This window comes from Macaca mulatta, chromosome 4 (assembly GCF_049350105.2).
Source record: "Macaca mulatta isolate MMU2019108-1 chromosome 4, T2T-MMU8v2.0, whole genome shotgun sequence".
Lineage (NCBI taxonomy): Eukaryota > Metazoa > Chordata > Mammalia > Primates > Cercopithecidae > Macaca > Macaca mulatta.
In genome coordinates this window covers 166,350,695-166,357,257 of record NC_133409.1, presented here as the reverse complement: position 1 = coordinate 166,357,257, position 6,563 = coordinate 166,350,695, and positions in this window count along the sequence as shown.

The window sequence follows — 6,563 nt, the reverse complement described above, 5'->3', positions numbered from 1 at the left end:
AGGTTTGTTACTGGCAGAACCAGGATTAAAAATTGTGACCTCTGCCTTTTTTCTCTCTCACCCTTATTCTCCCAAGGTGTATATTTATATGTTTTGCAAAGTAGCCAAAGGCAGACTTCAAAAGGAGCTTTCCTGTGGGGTTAGCGGTAAATGAATAACGGCTGGACTGAGAGAGCAAAGAGAAAATGAGTCATGGATATTGTGTTAAATATATAAGCGTTCGCTGGCTTTCTTTGAAATGTTTTCTCATCTAAACTTGGAGCTGTTGGCTTTGTATTTACTCACCCTGAAACTGCATCTGGGACTCTGGAGTCAAGCTCTGAAAAACATTCAAAGCCTGTATTCTTTCGTTCGACTTTTAGGCATTGCAACTTGTCATACCCATGTCCTTTTTACAGCAATGCAACTTAAATGAGGCAATAACTGAAATGGCTTAACCAGGGAGATGTGGTTGAGCACCATGTTGCAATCCAGCCATCTAACCCTCATGGAGATCTCCGAGTTGGGAGAACCTATCAGCAACTGGTTTACTGAGATCTCACAGCCCATACTGTGATGCTTTGGGTGCCGCGAACTAAAAGGTCCCTCTTTTAAATTATCTGTTGCAACGGTTCTATTTAATTTTGTTCTGTGGATTCTGGCCCTCCCACCTGATTCCTGACATGCAGAAAATGGTCCTCTGAACATCAATCACATAGGGCACTCAAGGACCAAGTGCTTAGCAGTCTGTTTGGCACACAGTAGGTGCTCAATAAATGTTGATTACCTTTCTTCCTTTTTCCCCAAATGAATGAAAAATCTCTCCTCTCAGAGGTGGCAACAGATTAAAAAGAAGAAACTTTAAAAATTAGCCAAGCACGATGGCACACGCCTATAATCCCAGCAATTTGGGAGGCCGAGGCAGGCAGATCACTTGAGGTCAGGAGTTCGAGACCAGCCTGACCAACATGGCGAAACCAATCTCTACTAAAAATACAAAAATTAGCCGGGCATGGTGGTGCGTGCCTGTAGTCCCAGCTACTCAGGAGGCCAGGGCAGGAGAATCGCCTGAACCCAGGAGGTGGATGTTACAGTGAGCTGACATCGTGCCACTGCACTCCAGCCTGGATGACAGAGTGAGTGAGGCTCCATCTCAAAATAAATAAATTAATAAATTAAAATGAACCATAACTTGGAATTTCCTTTATAAAATTAAATGTCTGCATATTAAATGAAGTTTGTTACTGCTTGATTACAATTTAAATTCAAGATTATCACTAAAAATCCCTTTATAGGTAGAAGTTATAGAAAAAGATGTATGAACGCAAAGCTCTCTGGAGTTAAAGGGTAAAACAGTATACATATATAAAATATATATTTATACACATATAATATAAAATATTTATGTATAATAACATATTTTTTAATTCTACGAAATATAGAAAAGAATATTACAAGAAAATGTCCTACCTTCCTTAGGAACCACGCGTACTAAGAGTTTTTAGGAATAGCATCCTGCCTGAAGATTGTATTCTTGTCCACTGTTCTTTCCTAACAAAATTTCCCTTCAAGTTCTCCTTTTGTTGTGAACTTCAGTTATTGCCTTTCCACTGGCTAAACACAACCACACATATCTTTCAAAAGCTAATTGAAGCATAAAGAAGTTAAACATGATTTATTCAAGGTCAAATTTCAAGTCAGTGGAAAAGCCATAAATACAGCCCTTCCTCTTGTTGAGTGTTCTGGGTGCCGGGCCACGCTGCAGGGTGAAATTTTGACTTTTGATTGGTGTTTTCAAATTCCTTTGTGTATTTAAAAGTAGCTCATGTTGACAAGATAGAAGGAAGAAGCTTGAACAAATGTCATTAACGTTGCACAATTTCACATTCCTGGACCTATCACATGTGCCATTGGTTATTAACACATTCATTTAAAACTCCCTGAAAGACACTGTATAACTGGCTCAAATGCCTACAAATGGAAGGAGGTTTAGTAGCCTAAAATATACTCTGTTTTTCCCTTTAAGTGCAACTGAAACATAATCCACGATAAGCAGTTTGTGCAAAAAGAAATGCTCTGCATTTAAGAGCTACACTAAACTGCACTAGACCCCATTCTAAGACAAGACCCGTATTAACAGAGCCAGGGGAAAATGAAAAGAAGATTCTGGGAGCGCAAGATGCATACAGGGGGAAAAAACATCACAAGCACTGAGCTGCAATGAGAAATGAGGGCATCAGAGCAGTCATAAAAAAAAAAAATTACAAGCATGTGCAGATTAAACAGATAACGAGAGAGGCTTTTTTTTCTTTTTTCTTTTCTTTTTCTTTTTCTTTTTCTTTTTTTTTTTTTAATAAAAAGGGAGGTCATTCCTCTTGCTTTCAGGAGCTTGAAAAATAAAACAGAGCGGCCAAGGGCTACAAGGCTTTGACCATCTGGTGAACACAGCCTTTAGCATGAGGAACCTAATCCCAGGGAGCTGTCTGTACATTGCTTTCTGCTACCACACTAGAAGACTACTTGATCAAACAAATGGGCATCTTTCCCGGTGATATCTCTGTATCATGAAAAAGCACATTTGTCATTTAATTTTTATCTAATTGTATTGCTGTTTTCTTCTCCGCCTCTTTCTCCCACCTACCCCCACCCCTCCTACACTGGCATTCTCTGTGGTCAAAGAATCTGTTTCAGTATTAGTGTTCAATATAGCAAATGTCAAGTAAACACTCTACACATTTCCTGTGCTATTTAAAGCACCCTAAGCAATTATTTGCTCTAAAGTATTAAACTGTAAATTTTCTTAGCTGGTGCCAATTCTTATAGTAATAGCTGTCACAGAAAAGTACTTCAGAGTACTCAAATGCAGCTTTTAAACGGGCAACACTCATGCTACATTTGCCAAGACTTTTCTAGTAATCATATTTTTACGGCATGTTTTTGAGACAATGGACTAACTGCAACAAAGTGTCATATGTAGCTCTTTTTTCATATTTGAAGCTTAATAGGCACACTGTAGTCTTTCAACATAATTTTTCTCCAAGCAAAAAGACAAGAGATAGAACATAAAAATAGGCAGACTCACATAGTCACACTTCAATCTCATTGTTACACTGCTTGGTGGTACAGGCCAGAATCATGACCACTGGAAAATATCACTCTGGCTGGGTGCGGTGGCTCACGCCTGTAATCCCAGCACTTTAGGAGGCCAAGGCGGGTGGATCACTTGAGGTCAGAAGTTTGAGACCAGCCTAGCCAACATGATGAAACCCCGTCTCCACTAAAAAATACAAAAATTAACCGGGCGTGGTGATGGGCGCCTGTAATCCCAGCTACTTTGGAAGCTGAGGCAGGAGAATTGTTTGAACCCGGGAGGCAGAGGTTGCAGGGAGTCAAGACGGCGCCACTGCACTTGAGTCTGGGCGACAGAGCGAGACTCCATCTCGCACACACAAAAAAATCACTCCATTTGATAAAGCTCCAAATCATAATAGCTGATAAAAGGGTCCCCCAACACTAGTTCTATAAAGGGTTCGCACTGTATTTACACATACAAATGCATGCAGCACTAGAAAAATATTAAGCAACCAAAACATACATATGTAAATATGTGCAAATGACTAATATACTTATACACATATGCCCTTATTAAGCACTTTTATGTGTGGCTAGACGTGGTTCTTTTGAAATCTTTTTAACTTCATTACATGTCTTTGTAATTTCATGGAGTAAATTAAAAGTAACATAGTTCTAAATCCTAAGCAGCTAAGACTGCATTAAATTGCCATCTCCTCCTACAGAATTGTATGGCCCTTGAAAAACTTCTATGGCTGAGTGCAATTTGCAACCAAAACCAAAAGCCTGTTTACCTATTTTTTAAATGTAGTGAGTTATTCAAATATATTTTCCAACTGATGAAAGAATTCTCTTATTCCTGCCACACCAGCACCCATTCTGAGTTTCACGCCCACTGTACCAGGTATTACTACTTGCTGAAAGGCTGCATTAAAGCATTAAGGGGCAACAAGGTTACATTATCTTAACAATGTTCCACTTAATGGTTTTTGATTGTGTTATGAAGTGCCCTCACATTGGTTCCCAAAAATGTTTGCTATTTTAAGAGCCACACTATTAAGGACCACATGTCAGCCAGGCACAGCGGCTCATGTCTGTAATCCCAACACTTTGGGAGGCCAAGGCGGGAGGATGGCTTGAGGCCAAGAGTTCGAGACAAGCTTTGGCAACATAGCAAGACCCTGTCTCTACAAAAAAATTTTAAAAATTAGTTAGGCGTGGTGGTGCACAGCGGTAGTCCCAGCTAATCAAGAGGCTGAGGTGGGAGGATCACTTGAGCCCAAGGGTTCAAGGATGCAGTAAGCCGTGATCATGCCACTGCACTCCAGTTTGGACAACAGAGTGAGAACTGACCTCTTGGAAAAAAAAAGAACCAGGCCAGACACGGTGACTCACACCTGTAATCCCAGCACTTTGGGAGGCCGAGGTCGGGAGTTCAAGACCAGCCTGACCAACATGGAGAAACCTCATCTCTACTAAAAATACAAAATTAGCTGGGTGTGGTGGCATATGCCTGTAATCCCAGCTACTTGGGAGGCTGAGGCAGGAGAATCCCTTGAACCCGGGAGGCAGAGGTTGCAGTGAGCCAAGATCACGCCATTGCACTCCAGCCTGGGCAATAAGAGCAAAACTCTGTCTCAAATGAAAAAGAACCACTGGCTGGGTGCAGTGGCTCATGCCTATAATCTCAGCACTTTGGGAGGCCAAAGTGGGTGGATTGCTTGTGGTCAGGAGTTCAAAACCAGCCTGGCCAACATGGTAAAACCCCAGCTACTCCAGAGGCTGAGACACTAGAATCTCTTGAACCCAAGAGGCGGAGATCGCACCAGTACACTCCAGCCTAGGCAACCAACAGAGTGAAACCCTACAAAAAAAAAAAAAAAAAAAAAAAAAAAACCAACCAACCAAACAAACAAACAAAAATGTCTATAGAGTTAAGATTTGTGAATTATAACCTGACAAGTTTGTGAAAGATCTGTTGGCACAGTCATATGAAACCATCCTTCTCAGGTGTTCTGTTTGCTACAAAACATAGCACACTTTACTTGGAAGGGCATTCCTCATTTGAATGAGGCAAAAATATTGTCATCTCACCAAGAATTCCCAACACTAGTCATGACACAGGCCTGGGCATCCCAGCAAGGAACACTCTCCTTAACCTTTTAAAGGAGGTTTGTTGTGACCCAGTTCTTCTTTGTGCTCCATGATGGTGCGAGAAAAGAAGGAAGAAGGATAAGAGATGAAAAAGTAGGGAAAAAAGAAGAGAGAAAGGAGAGCAAATAAAACAGTGATCTGGCTAGCGTGCATTTTTGTGTACTTTTGTGAAAAATATATGTATACTTTTTTGAGATGGAGTCTCGCTCTGTTGCTCAGGCTGGAGTGTAGTGGTACAGTCTCAGCTCACCGCAGCCTCGACCTCCCAGGTTCAAGCAATTCTCCTGCCTCAGCCTCCTGAGTAGCTGGGACCACAGGCGTGTGCCACCATGCCAGGCTAATTTTTGTATTTTAGTAAAGATAGGATTTTACCATGTTGGTCAGGCTGGTCTCGAACTACAGACTTCAAGTGACCCACCCGCCTCAGCCTCCCAAAGTGCTGGGATGACAGGCGTGAGCCACCGTGCCCAGTCTTAAAACTATTTTAAAACATCATGTTTCTACAGTGGTTCCTTCTGAGGTGGGAAGAATGTGACAAGACTGGGGAGGTCCACATAGGGGATATCAAATTGATGGTAATTTTAAAATATGGGGGGACAGTTAAAGGAGCGTTCATGAACCCTCATTTTTTATAATTTACATTTATTTTGTGAATATACGTTTGTATTTTTATTTTACCGTATTTTATTTTATATTTAGTAAAAACGATTTTTGAACACAACTGTGCAAGTTCTACGATGACACAGGTGGTAGGCAATAGAGTGTCATTAGTTAAAAGCACAGGCAGGGTCCAAGGTTAAAATGGCATGCACTGGATCCCAGTCCCAGCACTTACTAGCTCTGTGACCTTGGGCAAGCTACTAACCCAGTTACCTTATCTGTAAGGTGGAGATAATAATGACCTATGTAGGTTGACTGTGAGGATTAAGTGATTAGTACCGTGACTGACACATCCTAAATCCTCAGTATGCCAGCCAGCCATTATTATTGTTAAAAGAACAGACTCCCTGCATTGTGACCTTTTTTGAGTGTGTACACTCCCCCCTTATGTTTTTGATCACAAATAAATATGTATTAACAATGATTTATTGAATAAAAGTATCAGCAATCAAGTTCCGCTTTTTTAAGAGACACTCCATATGTCACCAGAAGATGCTCAAATGAATAGGGGAAACAAATCTAATGGTTTATAAGAAAAGTGTGAAGAATCTGAATATCCAGGCACTCTTTCAGGGAAGTCTCATTAATATTAGTGATTTAACTGCTATATATAAGAGAAGACCAAAATTCTGTCTTGGGGTACAGACAAAATCCAGCAGTAATTGAAAGTATGAAGATATCTGCCACTCACCTGTAGG